The 19,558-nt window shown below is 29.6% G+C and overlaps 1 protein-coding gene across 2 annotated transcripts in view; it reads right to left on the bottom strand.

The window, feature by feature from the left end:
• Mct1 (Monocarboxylate transporter 1) overlaps positions 1-19,558 on the bottom strand; it is a 576,612-nt gene that overhangs the window by 402,999 nt on the left and 154,055 nt on the right. For both annotated transcript variants that reach the window (XM_075356629.1, XM_075356630.1), the window contains exon 2: positions 12,635-12,792. The gene's annotated coding sequence lies outside the window, so the exon portion shown is untranslated. The remainder of the gene's footprint in view (positions 1-12,634; positions 12,793-19,558) is intronic.

Below are 19,558 nucleotides of genomic sequence, written 5' to 3' on the forward strand. Positions count from 1 at the left end.
CTACACAATTTATGAGAAGGTAGTTAGTACTTGTAAGCCAGCAATCGAGTACAAAGTGTGTGCACTTAAGTAAGTTATATAACAGTGAACTTCATCAATAAGTTATATTAGCAAAGTTCAACTTGTTATATTAGTTTAGTTAGTTTATCAAGGAACCCTTAGACACGAGTAATTCGTATGAAAATGAAGAAAAATCTGGAATATCAGAAGTAGTTTTATTTAATCGAGTTCCTTTTTTCCAAAGTGTCCTTTAATCCGATACCTTTTTTCCAAAGTGTGCAATTTACAACTTGGAACGAGAAAACTTAAATAATAACAAATCCCCATACGTTTATAGTTACAAAATATAATAAAAACACACGCACAAATGCACGGAAATATTTTTTTTTATTACTTACTCCAGCTTACGGAAGACAGACGTTTTACCCTTACTCTGACAATAAAAAAATTACAAACAGATAATTAAATATTAACACCAATTTACTTAAATTATTATACACTAGCAAACCCGGCAATGCTTCCCTATTGCTAGATTTGAGTATGTATGTATATATAGATTAAATGAACACAGTTTATTTGTACACAGAATAGTTAATATATTTATACATAGAAAGTTTGATAAAACATTAACATAATGGATATTACGGAACTTCGCAAAATTTAACCTTTCCCTTTGTACCCTTTTTCCCTCTCCCTTCTTCCTTTTCTTCCCTCCCTTTCCCCATTTTAATTTTACCACATTCCCTTTCCCCCATTTTCCCCTTTACATTTTTCCATATTTCCCTTAGCCTTCCTCCTTCTCCCTTTTTTATACTTTACCCTTTCCATTTTCTTTTTCACCTTTTTTATTTTTTCCATTTTTCCCTTTTCCGATTTTTCTCTTTCTCCCTTTTCTCCCGAGCGTAAATCGGTCCAGTAGTTTTTTAGTCTATAGTGGACTTACATATCAGAAACGTTGAAATGGAATCGTAAAATATTTAGTATAGCGTGTGTTGCTTTTACGTCCAACAGATAGCGCTGTTTTTTTAAAAAAAGCATGTTTTTCACATGCTCACAGGTGTGAAATCTTAGGTATATAAATAGTAGGTATATAAAAACAATCGCGTATTCAAATGCGACGTTGTGTCAAAATTTCAAAGAAATCGGTGAAGAACTTATAGAGATTTTAAATTTTTACAAACGAAAATTTGCATTATTATTTATTTAGATTAAAATTCTTCTTTTAATAAGATAGTATTATCGTGTTGATGAATTTTAAATAATATTTATTTAAAGAAACTCAATTTTCACTTTTTTTCCTCGTTTAAAGAATACAAAAAAAAATAATATACTCAAACTGCTTAAATTATTTTTTCTGTTTTCACTCAATAATTTGTTACAATCACATAAGAATATTGTTTCATATTTTATTATTTTTATACAGAGTGATTCATGAAGAATGTATCAAACTGCAGGACATAATCTAATGGTGAAAATAAAAATGAAATTCATTTAGATATAGAGTCGGATACGTTTCATTAGAGTGTGTCACCTGGCGAAAGTTTCATCCTTATTCCTATGCCTTCGGCAAATTTAAGCCAGACTGTAACTCTTGAGACCCAAATTAAGGGAAAATGAATGGTTTTATATAAAATCTATTGAAAAATTGAAAAAAAAAATTCAATAACTTAATTTTGGTAGTTTTTGAGAAATCTAGGATAAAAGACACACTGTTTTATATCATAGCGTAATTAACTTTATTTTTGCGTTATTTTATTTGATGGCGTAAAATAACTTTGTTAAATGGAAAATAGATACATAAAGGTTTTAAACGAAACTTTTAATTAATTTCATTCTGAGTAAAATGAGGTGAATAAAATCCACATAAACTAAATAAAATTGTAGAATATTATTTATTAAAAATAAATTATATCATAATGAAGCATATTTTAACTAGGTATTAAACAGAATAAATTTTAAATATTATAATATAAAAGGATTAAATATTTTATAAAAATAGCAAATAACACAAAACAAAATGCTGAATATCTGCTCCACGACAATGGATACAGAACTCTGGGCTGTATCGACTACGGACGAATATAACGGTGAAATCTTTCGCCAGCCAACACTCGCTAACGAAGCGTTTCAGAACCTAGCTTAATATAAATTTTTTTCCTTATTTTCCTCAGTAGAACATGTTCTGAAAGTTTTTTACATTCTTCTTGAATCATTCTCTACGTTAACATAAACTAAATCCATTTTATAACTGTTTCTCATTCATTTATTAATATTCTATTTTGCATGCACTAAATTAATCAAGTTTGTTTCATAGTTTTTCTGCTGTGTAAATACAGGAAAATTTACTTTACTCATTCGTGGATAGCACACAGAACATTTGTGTGATCTATGAAATTTTTAATCATGTACTAATCTGAATAATTTTATTTATATTAATTAGCTTAATAAATATATGGTATCCCATCAAAATAGACCGAGACTAAATAGCCTATTCTAAAATAGCCCAAGAATACATGTACAAACTCAGATAAGCACTGGTAGGGGCCGAAACGATAACTAGAAATTAAAAAATCATACGATACTAATTTGTAAGGAAAATAGATTACGAGAAACCCTCGTAAAAAAAGAAGTTTGTCATACATAACCTACCCTCGCTTTGTTCGATAACCTCGTCTAATTAACGTTAAATATATAATTTTTTTTCGAAGCTATTTAGTTTTGCGGTCATGATAAATTGTAATTCAATCAAGTAATAACTACAGTGGATCTTTAAAATCGAAGAAAAATATACTGTTCATTATAGAGCTAGTCCCTATAGTCAATAGAATGATATCATTTTGACTAATATTTGAATTTCAGCAGGTGTTGGATGTTATTAAACAACAGTAATTTTAGCTCAATGAAGACGTCATTTGAAAACAATTTTACTTATCTCTTTCTCTAGTACTATCTTAGAATGTGTCTCATTGTTAATAGTGGTAGTTAAATTTTAGGGTGTATCACACGTTAGGGCTCCTATAAACATTGTAGTTGTAGAGAAAAACAGTAAATTCTGCACTTTATAAGACACAAATTAATGGAATGTTCTTGGAAATGTTTTATTTAATTTTTAAACATTACTTCAGTACAAAAAAGTTTTATTTTCCGCGATGCACAATAAAAAATATTACTTGTATTATTCTTTTTTACTTCCTTGTATGAAGTAAAGGATTTATTGTTATCATGAACAATTTCGGTTTTCAGATTTCATCGGAAATATCCATTTTTACCAACCCTGAATTCATTTTGACTAGTTTTGGCGTGACGTTTGTACGTACGTATGTATCTCGCATAACTGAAAAGGGATTAACCGTAGAATGTTGAAATTTTGGACTTAGGACTGTTTAACATTTAGTTCTGCACCTGTCTTTTGATTGTAATCGACTGGGCCAAAAGTGTCCAAAAAAACCCAAAATCCCAAAAAAATTGGATTATGGACTTTTTCTTAACTGCAGTAATAAGCTCTCATTGAGATATTTTCAACGATATATCGTAAGTGGTACTTATTTTCATTTGTTTCAGAGTTATAGGCAAATGAAATTTTAATTAATGAAATATTTGGGTCTTACAAGGGGAAGGTACATCGGTTCAAATCCGACTTCATCTCCTTTTCTTTTTACCTTTATTTTTTTAATTTAAATATATTGATTTATTAATAACTATTAATCTCCGATTGTAAAAAAAATTACAATAAATAATAATTCAATAATAAAAAAAAATATCAGAAGTTATTAATGAAATAAAATTTCACGTACGTTTCTTTTTCTTTTTTTTAAATGTATGTATTTAATTTAATAGTTGTATAAGGAACTCATGTGGCGTCCACATCAGTTTTTTAACTAGAAGATCAAGCGAGCGTATGTAGAAATGATCCTTTACGAGGATAAAAAATACATTATTTTATAGATTAGCGTATTAATCTACATCTGTTTGCATGCTGGTTTATAATATAAATAAATATATATATAAGTAAAGAAAAAAGTAGGTTAAGTAAATATAACTCGGCCTTTCATCCGGAGGTCCCGGGTTCGAAACCTGGTCAGGCATGGCATTTTCATACAGGCTACAAATCATTCATCTTCATCCTCTGAAGAATGCCTAACAGTGGATCCGAAGGTTAAAAAAAAAAGTAAATATAACTAAAGAAAAAATGACATGGCATCACTTTATCTAATTTTATTATTTCAAACAAAAATAAAATATGAGATAAGTAGGATAGAACATTAAGGAATACGAAGCTGATAATCACTTCTTTTGTTAAATGTCAGAAACTTTTCAATGAATGACGTTGAGTGGCAAAAATGTCACGCTGCTTCTATTCATTGTATTATATCACGTATATGATATGTTTAATATTGATGATGGTTTATACAGTTCTAGAATTTTATTTATTTATTTTTTTATTAGGGAAATATATATGTTTATACATATACTTATATACATATGTAATGTGTATTATACCGTAATGTAGGAAATAATAGGAAAAGGAAATATATATATATATATATATATATATGAATTTTATATACATCTACATATCTCGTTTAAAATGTATAGAGTTATAAAAGATAATTTTTTTCTCAGTTAGCAAAGTTATCAAAAACCATAGTAAAATACATTTACATACGTGAATGAAACATAATTTTAAATCTGGAAACACGTACAGCTCATTTCATGAATGAAAGTTTTAAATAATGGCATTTATTTATACTGTAGAATAAATTTATAGTGTAGAGTATCATAATATTATTTTATCATATAATTTAGACATTTTATTAATTTTTAATTATAATTTATAACTTTTTTAAAAGCAGAACTCTTAATAAAAAAAGAAGATTGAATTATGTCTGTTTAGATAGAAATAATAGCGATCTTCATACGCTATCAATTTCCACCGGATTAATGACCATAGCTGTTGATGCCCGCTCAATCATAAAGAAAAGAAAAAAAAGATCTTTCGCAAACAAATTTAATGGGACAGTCTATATATATATCTTACAAATGATGGGTTGATTTCATTACATTTAAAAAAAAAATAGAATGAGTAATTATGTAGGTCTCATCACAAAATTTGTGGAACTTAATTAATGCTTTCCTTGTTAATATTATTTAGGTATAAAATATAAATATTTTAAATAATAACCTTTTAAAATAAGCACACAAGAGATTTGTGGAAGTTTTTTAAAAACCTTCTTTCTGTTACAACCGTCGACTTGAATTTATCTTTTAGCATTGTGGGAAATAATAATGATAGAGAGCAATTCAAATTGTCCAAAATCATTTCACTAGAGATTTTTAAACCAGATTTTATTATATATTACAACACATTACTTTAACAAAGATTTGATTTTTTTATTGACCTTTCTTCAGTTAGAAACATTATTACAAACCATTAAAAATTAATAATTGCATAACAGAAGAATGAAATAGAACTCTTTAATCTGAAAACACGAAGAGTTCAATTCATGAATGAAACTAAATAAAGTCATTTATAATATAGATTATCATAATGTCATTTTTCATATAATTAAACAGAAAATTAAAAAAAAAACTTATTGTTTGTTTAATAAATTAGTGTAGAATATCCTATAATTATTTTTAATCAGATAAAAACCTAAGTATGATCGTAAAGTTAAAAATAAAGAAAGAATTATCTAAGTAAAACAAGGAATTGTAGACAACCCTTATTAGAGGGAGGCTTCAGACTTAGAGAAGATCCTATAGACTTTCATATTGTTCATTCCTTCTTGTTCCTTACCCGCACACCGATTTCATCTGTAATTCTGTCCTAGATGCTTGCAGTCACCAATGGGATAGCAGGTATTGCTTTAATTGGTTTCAACGGGTGAAGGATTATCTTCCAGTTTGATCAAATCGGAATGGGATCGAAGTGAAATTCAAATCGGTGGGCGATGTAGTCATCGGATAAAGAAGGCTCTAATATCCTTTTAAAATTTAAAATGTAAAGAATAAATAATCATTTTTTATGTAATTACTATGACGTGAATTTAATCTTTAAAAAGAGGTTGATTTCATTTTAAACTCTATACTAATTCTGTAAAAGTTAAGCAACAATATTGCCAATTATTTTGTTTACTTTTTTAACTAATGCAACTTTGTACTTTTTAGAAGTGTAAAGAAATACATGTTTTTATTTACAATTTAATGTAACAGTGGAAGGAGAACCTGTAATTTAATTGTAAGCAATGAATTTTTTCTCCCTCAATCAATTTATCTATATCAAAACACACACATACATATATGTACATACAAATATAACATATTGTATATACACGCACAAGAACACACAACCCCGTAAATTTCATCACATGATGGTTGGTACAGCTTCGGTTGATTGTGACAAATACTATCTAACTTTGACCACTAATAGAAAACGTTGACAATTAAAATCCGATCACGGTTAAAATTAACGGGAAGTGATTTTCAATTACTGATATTTACTGACTTTGAAATTCTGTTTGCGGTATGTAGAAGAGTGAAACTTAATGAATCTACCCTGAGAATTTGTTGACGCAAGTTTAGAACAGTAATTCATAAAATACACAGCCAGTCACATGCAATTTCTACCCTTGATTTTAGTCTTTGGAATGAGGAAATCATTGATTTCTGTGCGAGAGAAAAAGCAAAACATACGTGACCAATAAACAACATTTTGTAGTATAACAGTTTTAAATAGAAATTCATTGAAACAGAAATTTAGATCTTTTTTTTATTCTAAATCTGATCTATTTATCTTATTCATCTTTTCCTATCAATTCTTAAGTTAATTTTTTTAAAATTGAAATAGAATCAGAACTTTATACTGCAAAATAATACAAAAATTGAGTAAATAGTTTAATTAAATTCATTTTATATCTTATTTATTTACTACCCGTTTATATATAAAACCATATCATATAAAATTATAATTTATTCCACGGCTGTTGAAATCGTGACTTTTGAAAAGGTAAAATTATCAGATCGGTAAAGTTTACTTACTAATTATATCTCCTTAGTCCATTTAACTACAACGGAAACGTTTTAAAAATAGTGGAGGGAAGTTAAAAGGACATGTGCTATTTACATCACCACTTAATACACTAGTCTGGAAATAGCAGGCTGATGTCTCTATCGGCTTCACTCTATCTATTCATGGAGAACGTTTGTGTCATTTATAGTTTACGTAAATTTGAGGAAAATATCATTCATATTTAGTCTAATCTATGGAAAATAAATATGAATGGATAAACTGTTAATAAAAAAGACGATTATTATTAATAATTATTTATATTTTTAACCTTAATTTATCCAAAAATAATAATTAATATTCTAAATTTCTGAGATTTCCAGCTTTTAAATCATTGTTACATACGTAAGAAATCATCTGTATCTATACTTTACGGTAGGCGTTGGAATTCAATTAACAGAATTGCATCAAGAGTGATTTCTCTTAAACATAAACATCACTCTATGACTGATGAATAATTACTGAATTATATTGTACTGTTACTTTCTTATACCTGCAATGCATCAGCTATGGAAGCACTCAGTTTGCTTTTTCTGCGATTAGTAATCATTAATTAACCCATCGGGTTGGTCTAATGGTGAACACGTCTTCACAAATCAGCGAATTTCGAAGTAAAGACAGTTACTTTTATACGGATTTGAATATTATATCGTGGATATCGGTGTTCATTGGTGGTTGGGTTTCAATTAACCACACATCTCGGAAATGGTCGACCTGAGACTGTACAAGAATACACTTTACTTACACTCACACATATCATCCTCATTCATCTTCTGAAGTAGTATCTCAAGGTGTTTCCCGGAGGCTAAACAGGGAAAAAATCTTTAATTAGATAAATTTCCACATTTAAAGTATTCAATGCACTTTTTCTATGATAGATACGCCTGTCTTATTTTATGAAACTAGACAATTCTATTCGTGTAGTTGTACTTGTCCTATCTCAGATTTACAATTTCTCAAAGAGTTCTGCTAATTGAATCCCAACAACTAAAATGTACAAGCATATTTTACATATATCTTAATCTGGATTCAGCAGTTAAAATAGGTATTTTAACTGATCATCCCATGAACCCAGCAGGTGGTCTAGTGGTGAACTCTCATCGCTGATTTCGAGATCGAGAGTTCGCAGGTTCAAATCCTAGCAAAGACAGTAACCTATATACAGATTTCAATATTACATTATGGATACTGATGTTCTTTGGTGGTTAGGTTTCAATTAACCACACATTTCAGGAGTGTTCGACCTAGGATTGTACAAGACTACGCTTCATTTACATTTATACATATCATTGTCATTCATTCTCTGAAGTAATACATTATGGTGGTTCCGGAGACTAAATAGAAAAGAAAGAAGAGTTGCTCATCCCAATTTGATATCTTAATTCGTTGTAGAGTAATTCAAAAAATAGAAAATTTCATTGTTACTCCATTTTAATCCTTTAAACGGGAATCTCAAAAACTCCTTTCTTAGTTGCACTTACACCGAAAGAAGAACGGGTATACAAATTTTCATCAATTTATCTTCAGTAGTTTTTGCTGGGCGTTGATTATGATTCACTCAGATATGACTATTTTATATAAATAAATATTCAACATACATTTTTTTACTGAATATCAAATATTTATATTGATTAAATACTCTTTCTGCTAACTGCTAGAGTTACAACCTTTTAGGAAAATGATATTAAGGTTCAGACACTATTTCTGAATATTGTTTTTGTTTTTTTCAGAATCTTTTTTTTTGGCGAAAAATTATAAATTGTTATTTTAATTTAATACTAGCTGCAGGGCGTGCCTACGGCATGCCTCCGCAACTGGGTTCTCCGGGCGGCGTTTCAGAATGCTATTATTAGTTGTCCAAAATTGATTACCTCTTATGTAAAAATATTTTTTTTTGATTGATGAAAATTGATATAACGAAAGTTAAATTAGAAATTTAACTCTAGAAATTAATACTAACGAATCGGGATTTTCCGCTAGTGATCGGTACATTTCGGCGCCTACTTTTTGATTATAGTTCATTATTTTATGAAGAAAAACAATCGTAATAAATAAAAAATATATAAAAAAAATTTAAAACACCACTCTTAAATTAAACGCACTAAAAGAGAAAAATTAATTTTAGGACGTCATCTCAGAATGGATTTGACAAAAAGCTTTGATCGTGATTATGTGATTTATTACGTAAGATTAAGTAAAAGGGATAGCTTCAAATTAAAAATTTGATGTTTTTGCCAATTTTTTCTTATACGTGTTTGCATCCTACTCTTTAGGCCATTCATAACGCATAAGAAAATACTGGAAAAACATGAAATAATTAATTTGAAGCTATGACTTCTATGACTTTCACATAAAGTTACATTTCACCATCAAAGCTTGTTGTCAAATCCATTCTGAGATGCCGTCCTAAAATTATTTTCTACTTTTAATTGCATTTAATATGAGTGATTTTGAAAAAGTTTTTTTTTTATATATTTTTTATTTACTACTTTTTAATCTTCATAAGTTTATACATTATAGCTGCGTTTGCGCACAGTTTGAGCATATTTAGCAAAAGATAGGATCGGTAGGTTTACGGTGGGTGAGTGCAATCAGAACACAGGGAAGGCTAAACGAATTAGTTTCCGCATAGCCAAGTTCCGATCAACCAAGAGTGTACCCTGTGCGTTCAACAGTTAGCGCTTGACCTGCTGATACATACGCCGTTTGAATAGTGAAAATCGGAAGAACGGTTGCCGAGATATTACGGTGGCACCCCATCGCACCTCTTTCCCAAACTCAGAATGGCGTCCCGAGGGCAGTAGAAAATATTATCATCTGACGGGTACCACTGGGAGCGGATGGGGGGCCGATAACATTTTCCAGAACGCTAGGACCGACCATTTTTGAGATATTTGCGATTTTTGTCCGAAGATTCGGATCCGATTAAAAAGTACAAACTTTTCCCAAAACTTCGGTATATATATATATATATATCGATATATAATAATATACACCTTCTTTCTTTTTCTGTTTAGCCTCCGGAATCACATAAGGTATTACTTCAGAGGATGAATGAGGATGATATGTATAAGTGCAGTCTCGTACAGTCTCAGGTCGATCATTCCTGAGATGTGTGGTTAATTGAAATCCAACCACCAAAGAACATCAGTATCCACGATCTAGTATTCAAATCCGTATAAAAGCCTTTACTAGGATTTGAACCTTAGAACTCACGACTTTAAAATCGGCTCATTTGCGAAGACGCGTTTATCACTAGACCAACTCGTTGGGTTAATAAGTAAACATCTGACCACCACAAGACATGTACTTACGAATCGGGATTTTCCGCTTGCGATCGGTACATTCCGGAACAAAGCTAAGGGGACGCAAACACAGATACACATACAAATGCCGTTTAGTAGGGTAGGATAAATAAGCACAGTGAGTTTTGGTTCATTGTGATGTATCATTTGCAGTATATAATACAATTTGTATATAATATAATCTCTTAAAGTAGAAAATTATAAGTTATTTCTGTAATTACAACTTTACAGTAACATTACAACGTCAGAGTAATTACAATTTTTTTGTAGCAAAATAAGGTTAGTATATTTGAAAATATTGTGTAAAATCAAAATAAAATGACTTACTGGTACTGTAATACAATGTGTAAAGACTTCTTATGGTAGAAAAAGATTTCATATTAGTTTAAATTCACGATGAAATAATCGATGTTTGGTTAAGTCTAAAAGTTCTAAAATCTTACTGAAAAAATTCTGTATTAAGACTTGCGTGTGTTGACCTTTACATAGTTATATATTTTAGAAACATTTAAGCTTATATTAATTAAATTCGGTGTGGTATCTTTAGTTAATACTAAAGATAAAATACTAAAGCAGAGGGTTGATTCTATTAAATGTCTGAAAAATCGTGGATGTGATGTGAGATGCTGATGAATATATCAGAAGGGATTAGGCTTAAATATTCGAGTGTGTTTTTTTAGATTATCAAAAGTTAAAAATTAACGTTGCAAATAAATAATAAATTATAAAACAACTATACTTCAAAAGATTTGATTTTTATAAAATTTTGTGACTTTTAACTATTTTAATCAATAGAAATATCGGCTAATATTTTCTTAATATTTAATTTTTTTTGTAAATGTCGCTTTATCAGTGAGTAGATATAGGATTTAATTTAAAAAATCGTAAATTTTTAAAAATTTGTAAAAACTTATTTAAAAAGAATGTTATCATTTGATGTGATTTCAAGACGTCAAATTTTAATGTCGCAACAGAATGTTACGTCACAACAGAATAACGTAATATAGAATTAAATTGGTAAAGATTATTGTAGATTTTATTGATTTAAAATCTTAAAACCCATTGAAATAACGTTTTCAAAGTTATTATTTGTTAATTAATCAAGGAAATAAATAAGAAGTAGGCAAAAATATTGAGCATTATTATCAATGAAATATTAAAAATTGTAATCACAAAAATAGGCAAATTCATCTGCATCGCAGCCAGATTAATGATTATTTTTTGAAATTAAATTTATTCATTATTTATTTTTATAAGGTTCTGTTTTAATAAGATGAAAAACCGTCATATTATAGAAACTGGATGAAACGCAGAATTTTTAAATGATTAGTAAAATTACTGAACATGTTAATTCAACACATAAGTGTTGCTTAACTTTTAAAAATATTATAAAGCAAATATATTATTATAAAGTAATGTATTTTATAACTATATTAAGAAATATGAGTGTGAAAAAATAACCTGTCTTTTTTTTAAGTTTAATGTCTTCTACATGTAAACGCTAGTTTTTATATTGTAAGAGGTAAAAATAATGCAATATAGTACTACTATATCTTATATTTTAAGTTTGTATTTTCAATTACGTGTTGTTGTATTACTCTATTCCTATAATCATAGGATAAACAAATAATAGTATTAAAGAAAAATCTAAAAAAGTAAAACCGTGAATTATAAAATTAATAATGAAAAATATTAGTACTATTTTGTTGAAAACGGACCCGGAATTGAATAAATTACAATAGATTATAATTGATATATGAGTGGTAGATCAAATTTTATTTTAATTTTTTTCATTATTATAATTAGGGGAGGGGGTAATATTTCAAAATTAGGTTATATGGATTGTATACCTGTTTATTTAAGTAGTTACTTATGCCCGGTACGCTAGATACTGTATTGAATTTCCCGTTCTCTCGTGTTGGATAAATACGATATAAATTATGAGATCCTAAAATCTATAAAGAACTAGATTAGTTAACCGCAGTTTTTAAATTAAAAATACATTTATTATAGATTTTTTTACGTTGAAGGGCAGCATTTTGGGCTATATCAATACTAAAATATACGAATGAAAACCCAGGTAACTAGAAGTTAGGTTAGACATTATGTTTGCTTCTATGTTTTTACTATCCTTTGTTGAAATTAAAATTGTAATTAAGCTTTATAATAAAACCATATCTATTTTATTCTATTTATAAACATACAACAATCTATTAGTGTACAAGTTTTATAATTAATAAGGTTGCATACTAGTGTTACTTACAAGGGTTAGCGCACTTGTGCACTGAACCACGCGACTCCCGCTTCCTCGCCGTCACTTCACGGACTGCCCTTCGATGTTGGTGTACTACCCCTCACAAATACATATCGTTCCATTCTGATCCCGACAGATAGCGTTGAAATGCATATTATAGTGAATTCCTGCAAAAAATTATTAAATTACTTTTCTCTATCTTTTTATTTTATTATTACATACATCGTAAACAACAATAAAATTAATTAATTACAGTTTATGTTACATGAGTATTATATTATCATTTCTTTTTGATAATATAAACTTTCTTATTTCTTTTGAAAATAAATACAAATCAAAAATGATTCTACCAAGCGTAAAAAAAGTATCTTTCGCCAAAACGTTTTTTGTAACATAAGTGATTTTATTATCATTACAAAGATTGTAACATAAGTGATTTTATTATCATTACAAAGGTAAATCATTCACACATTAAAAAAAAAATTAATTTTTATTAAAAAAATATTATTGCATTTAAATATACACCTTTAAAACCCTATAACATGTATTTTGTGTTGTAGAAAGATTGAACTTTATCCAAAAGGTTCAAAAACAATTTCGCTTTTTGTTCAGTCACCAAACATTAAAGAAATATTCTTAAAGTCACTTCCACGAAGTGGGTGTCCACAAACATTCGAGAAACAGAACAGTTTTTCCTAGATGGTAGGATTGATCAATAATTTTGTGTGCCGGCATAAATATATGTTATAACTAAACAACTATAGCTTCTGAAAATTGAAGAGTACCCAAAAACAGTTACTGGTTCTCACAAAAATTAAAATAGAGATTGCAATTATGTACTAGTATCCAATTAAACTATAAGCGGTTTTTTCAGTTTAGAGTTGTTGGATTTAGAGTTACGGGCAGCTGAATTTGGCTTATAACGTATGCATTTTTGAAACTTTTTAATTTCATATCGTAAAAACTTGTTCTTTTCAAATTTTATATAATAATACCTGAAGGAGAACCCCTTCTTCATAATGTCTTATGTTGTTTGTCTAATGTACATCAGGAGACATAAATTTACGATTTTAGGTGACCTGACAAGAGAAAAAAGTCGCTTCAATTCAAATGATATTCAACCCTATATATGATTCATTAATTCTGTTCGTTACAAGAACTTATCTTTTATCTTCGTAAAACAAATTAATACTCTCCAAGAAAACAATTCTGATTAGTGTATCTTGTTTATTACTTGCGTCACAATTATAAGAAGCCTGTACAAAAACAGTGACAAAAACAGTGTAAACTTTCAAAAATTTTTTACTACTCTAATATAAGATAGATATGTGCTCAGATGCAGAGAGAACACAATTTAAAAATAAAATTAATGATTACAAAAATTTCAATAAAAAAATTACTTTGTTAATATTGAGAAGGAATAACCATATATTTTGATTAGTTTATTACTTATGCTGTAATATTTACTGTCAGAAATTGCTACTACGAAAGAGAAAAGATTTACTGTAATTTCAGTAAGTCCTTCTATTCACTTATGAATAATTTATAGCGTATGTATTTTTATTTACAAATGTTATATAATTGTACCTTTCATATTATTTTTAGTGAAATTTTACAAAATTATGAATTCTGATTTGATGCTAGGTTATTGCAGATCACATTAATTTCATCAGTCATATACATTGAAAAATCTCTAAGATGCATATAAAAATAAAAGTTTCGTATTCTTTTTATTATATATATAAAAAAACTCGTGATAGAACTTTTATTAATAAAAAGAATATTAACAAATATTATATAACTGTAAAATTCTTCTGATCCCTAACTACAGTTAAGAAGGCTACTTTCCTTTATTTTTTACTTCATTCATTCTGCTCTGCCATTCTTTCTTACGGCTATAATATATTTAAAGCACCCCAGGTGCAAGAAGAATTGGTCATATCTCCTTTCTCTGAGAATAATAATTTCAATAATACACTCAACCACTCTTATGAATTCATTACAGGGTTCAATATCCCCTAAATTTTAATCGGTTTGCCATGGTAATATATGAAACAATATATTCAACTTAATGAAGAGGGCAACAGGAAACCGCTTTACAAATAAGCATCGCACTTGAAAACGACTATGCCATTTTCACGACTTCACGTCTCATTTCGCCTACAACCGTTATAATTATGATATCCATAAATATAAAACTTACTACAAATTAAATTGTTACGTTCATTACGTTTTTTTAAAACTATTATTGTTACCGAATCAGCCACCAGAAAGCACTGAAAATTTGTTAGTACTTTCTTAGTACTTTATGAAGGATAGGTGAATTAATAAATTTATGTTTTGTTCATGCAATTAAAGTTTACTGTTTTTTTTTTTTTTTTAAGTAAGTTGTAATAATATGATTAATATTCGTGCTGATAACGATAAGCATTGCAGGAGATTTTCTGTTGTGATTTTTATAATACAAAATGTATATTGCAGAGAAAAATGATTCTTTGTTTTCTGCGAATGAATACGTCAAATTAGGAAAATTTGTGGAAAGACTGCAAATATTGCCACTAAAGGTTTATTCGATTTGAATGAGCCGGAGGCCCAGATTCCGCACCAGTTACCAGGAGATTTTATAAAACGATTAGAGGATTTTATAACACGTACTCCGCACCGTTTATCTGAGTTTTTTCCTCACATCAACTGCTATAGGACTTGCGAGAGAAATCGCATGTAAGTAGCATTATAATTATACCGTACTGCTTATTAAATGTAGACAGGAAGAAGGTATGAGATTAGTTACTAATGTTGGTAACATTGTAATAATACGAAAATACAAAGATTAAGACAAACCTTTTTAATATTACATTATAGTAATATGAAAAAAAAAAAAACACTAAAAATTTTACAATTTTACTTAGAAAACTTAAAACTTGACATTATTATATACGTATAAAATTACTATTTATTATAAAAACACAAACTATTTAACATAATGCAATCTATCTATTTCATGGTATGGACTAATTTCTTTTAAAAACTCTTTTTGGTACAACGGAAATATTCTTAATTATAAATGACACATTTACACTTTTTAATTTAATATTAGTATTTTTTTTAATAAGAAATGTTTATTATAATAATAAAAGAACAAATATAGATTTAAGAAAAAAAAAATACTCATTATAAGACAATATTACAATGAGAACGACAACAATAGCACACCAGGTTCTGCAGTGTCAAAAAATAAATATGAAATGGACATTGAAACATATCGTTACGAATCATTGTTCGGAAAGAATATTACAAATGAGAAACATCTTATCAAAATGCAAAGAACTAGAAAAATTACTGGATGGAGATCGTATATTTTTCAAAGATTGATTTCTAAGTTTTAGCATAAGATTCACATTTTATTGTTATTATTATTATTATTATTATATTTTTATTTAAAAACAGTCGTGATAATAAGTAAATAATGTGAGAAATATAAATTATATGAAAGGAAATTTCAACGAGCATACCTTTTCTTAAATACAATATGTGATAAATCTAATCCAATGACGAATTAAAAAAAGAAAAAAGTTATAAGCAACAGTCTGAAAACTAAAACGTTCGCTATTTACAAATTAAAGAAATTAAAATTTACACTGTACATTGACAAATTACCAATTTGTCAATCCTATCAACTGTGCATGTCTAAATACTATTAGAATTATATGCAATTCACAGTTTCAAACATTTCATTGCAATGATTACAGATTTATGGAATGTACATTTTATTTTTGTTATAATTGCTATATACATATTTTAATTGATGTTTTTGTCTATTATTGTGGTATAAAACATGATGTTATTTTAAACGCGGAATGTCTTGGTCATTATCTAGGAGGATCATTAGTGTGAATTCAGTTGATCTTGATAATCAAGACTAAATCTGCTGAATTCATCTTTTACTGTCAGAAGATATAAGAATTTATTTATTTCAGTATTCTTGATGAACCAAGTTGAATTAATGATCGCAGGATTTATTGTGGAATCTCTGCAGCGTTTTTATATTCAAGTTGTTCGTTAGCCCTCGGATTTGTATTCTACATGTAAATAATGGCTTCAATATTGCTTTATAAATGATTTTGATAATAATTTTATACTATGAAGCAACCTAATAGTAAGTGAATTTTGAGTTCTTTTTTTGGTGAGGATATACTACTTCCAGGTAGGTTTCCAGTAGCCCTAATAGGAGTAGTTTCCGCCTACCGCACGGTATCGTACGAGGTCTTCTGTGTTCTCGCTTCAGTTCCGCCAGTCGACCTGCAAGTGGGAGAAAGGATGGATATAGCTCATGGCTCGAGCAGGAGAGACGCTAGAGAACGTATGGTGACCGAATGGATGAACAGGTGGCGTGCAAGAGGGGTGGCACAGTGCCCCAAGCGAAGTATACATGATCTAGACGCGTGGAACGGCAGGAAGTTTGGTGATGTAAACTTCTACATAGTGCAGATATTAACGGGGCATGGTAATTTTTCAAGATTACCTGCATAAAATAGGCCAATAAAATAGATGCGCCACACGTCATGTATGTTTTGTGAAGACGAGGACTCTGTTGAATATACAGTCTTCAAATGCCAAAAGTGGGACATACAACGGAATAAGGCAGGTATCGCACAGTGCACACCAGATACTCTTGTGAACTCGATGTTACAAAGCAAGGAACATTGGAGGAGAGTCAACACATATGCCACGGAGGTAATCAGTAGTAAAAGTCAAGAGGAGCGGCGCCGGAACTATTAGTATAGGAACGGGAGGACAGCCCCAGAGATGAGAGCTGGCCTGCCCAGGTGTGCCAGTGCCTTTGATCCTCTGGGGACTGCAGAGGAAGGTAGGCACAGTAAAAGAAAAAAGACCCGGCGATGTGTTTTGGGCAGATATGTCCGGACACGGCGTCAAGAAAGGGCACTATAAAGACTCCTCAAAAGAGCTGACCGGCGAGCCGGTCTACCATGCCGGATATACAGCCGGTTGGTGGGAAGGCTCGTTAGAGTAACCAGACACTCCTCTGGGTGGAGTTATGCCCAACAGTCCGGACCGACCTAGAGGAGTAGAAGAAAAAAAAGGTAGGTTTCCAGGTAAGTCAGATGCAAACCAAGACTTGTTAGAATATTTTGGGCTGTTATCTCTTCGTTATTTGAAACAATGTGAATATCGCGCGGCAAGACTTGTTAGTGTTAGGGTTAATCTGCCATTTATCGCACAACTGGTTTACATCATATAGACGTAGCTGGATATTACCTTACAACATTATTAACGATAGAATTATTAATCAATTAATTCATTCATTATTGAATGAATTAATTGATGCAACGATAGCTAAAAGAATCAACAAAAGTTACAACAGCTATTTCAGGTGTTACTGGCAAATCAGAGGTACATAAAAAATAAAACACTGGTCGAAGTACTGAACCCTGCGAAATCTAGTATAAAAAATCATGAAAAATCTTCTTTAAACTTAAGCTGAAATATTTTATACAAAAAATATGATTTTAGGATTAAACAAAAGATATTATTTAACGTCTATAAGTTCATTATAGACGTAAATTCTATAATGAACCTAGAGTTCATTATATCCCGTACAGGTACTAAAGTTTCTCATTACCTATTGGACATCAAGAAAGACAACTGCACAGAAACTCAATTTAGGGATTTTTTAAGATTTCATAAGAAAGCTACCTATTGTAATGGGTACCATGATTCAAATTCCGTTAAATTTCGACATATCTTCGCGTTTCACATCCCCCAGACCCCATAATCACCGTCAGCTGAAAAATTTATATGTTCGTCAGCTGTAAAGTTTATATTAATCTTTGTGATTAATTTCATGGATACGATAACAGCCGTTATTTTGCGCCAATCACTTTCAAATTGTTTCCTAAAAAAACTTGACCCGAAATCTCGGTCGAGTTTGTTAACGGCCAAAATCAGACCATGGGAGAAAAAATCGCTATAACTTTTTTATTACGTTAAATATCGAATTCGTTTAAAGTTCGTACGATTCTTTGAATAAGGGCCTAAAACTTATGTAAGAAAAGTTTTTTTATATCGAACAAACATTGACTCAGGGAGTTGGAAAAATGGGTTTTTGAAGATAAAAAGTCATACCTCCCTTAATAGGTATCGCATCGGTTTAAAGAGGTTGTTGGTCCCCTAAAAATTACCTAAAACGTTTGTCTGAAGAAAGTTTTGATATGACCAACCCTTACGGCAAGGGACGACCAAAACCAAAAAAAAAAACTATAACATTCTTATTAAGTAAAATATCGAATTTAAATAAAGTTCTTATTATTGAATAGTTCTTACTATTTGAATATGGGTCTAAATCTTATCTACGTAAAGTTTTTTGACATAACCAACCATTAGCCCAAGGTGTGGAAAAAATTGTATTTCGAAGACAAAAAAATCATACCTCCCTTAATAGGCACAGTATCGAATCGGTTTAAAGTGGCCGTTAGTCCTCTAAACATTACCTAACACTTTTGACTGAAAAAATTTTTTATATGACCAACCCTTACGTCAAGAGATGACAAAATTTTTGCTGGAATTGTAAGATGGGTTTGTCGTATGTTAAAAATTTTTTCGCATGCAACCATTGTAATATAGAGTACATTTGAATTTTTTCTTAATTTTAAGGTGAAAGTCATTTTTATGCTCTACTTGGCACCAGTGAAATCTACTTCCGCCTTCTGGGGTGCCGAAAGGGAGTTTTTTGATATCAGTATCGTTTTATTTATATTAAACAGTTTTATTTATATTACAGAAATTTCCCGAATAATCCTGAATAAATTAAATTTTCCTGAATAATCAGAACCATCTGATTCTCTGGAGGGAAAGATGGGTATGGTCAACACCGTTTTTTGAATTATAGAATTTATGTACTCTTATATTCATCGA

This window comes from Lycorma delicatula, chromosome 2 (assembly GCF_047948215.1).
Source record: "Lycorma delicatula isolate Av1 chromosome 2, ASM4794821v1, whole genome shotgun sequence".
In the NCBI taxonomy this organism is placed as follows: Eukaryota; Metazoa; Arthropoda; class Insecta; order Hemiptera; family Fulgoridae; genus Lycorma; species Lycorma delicatula.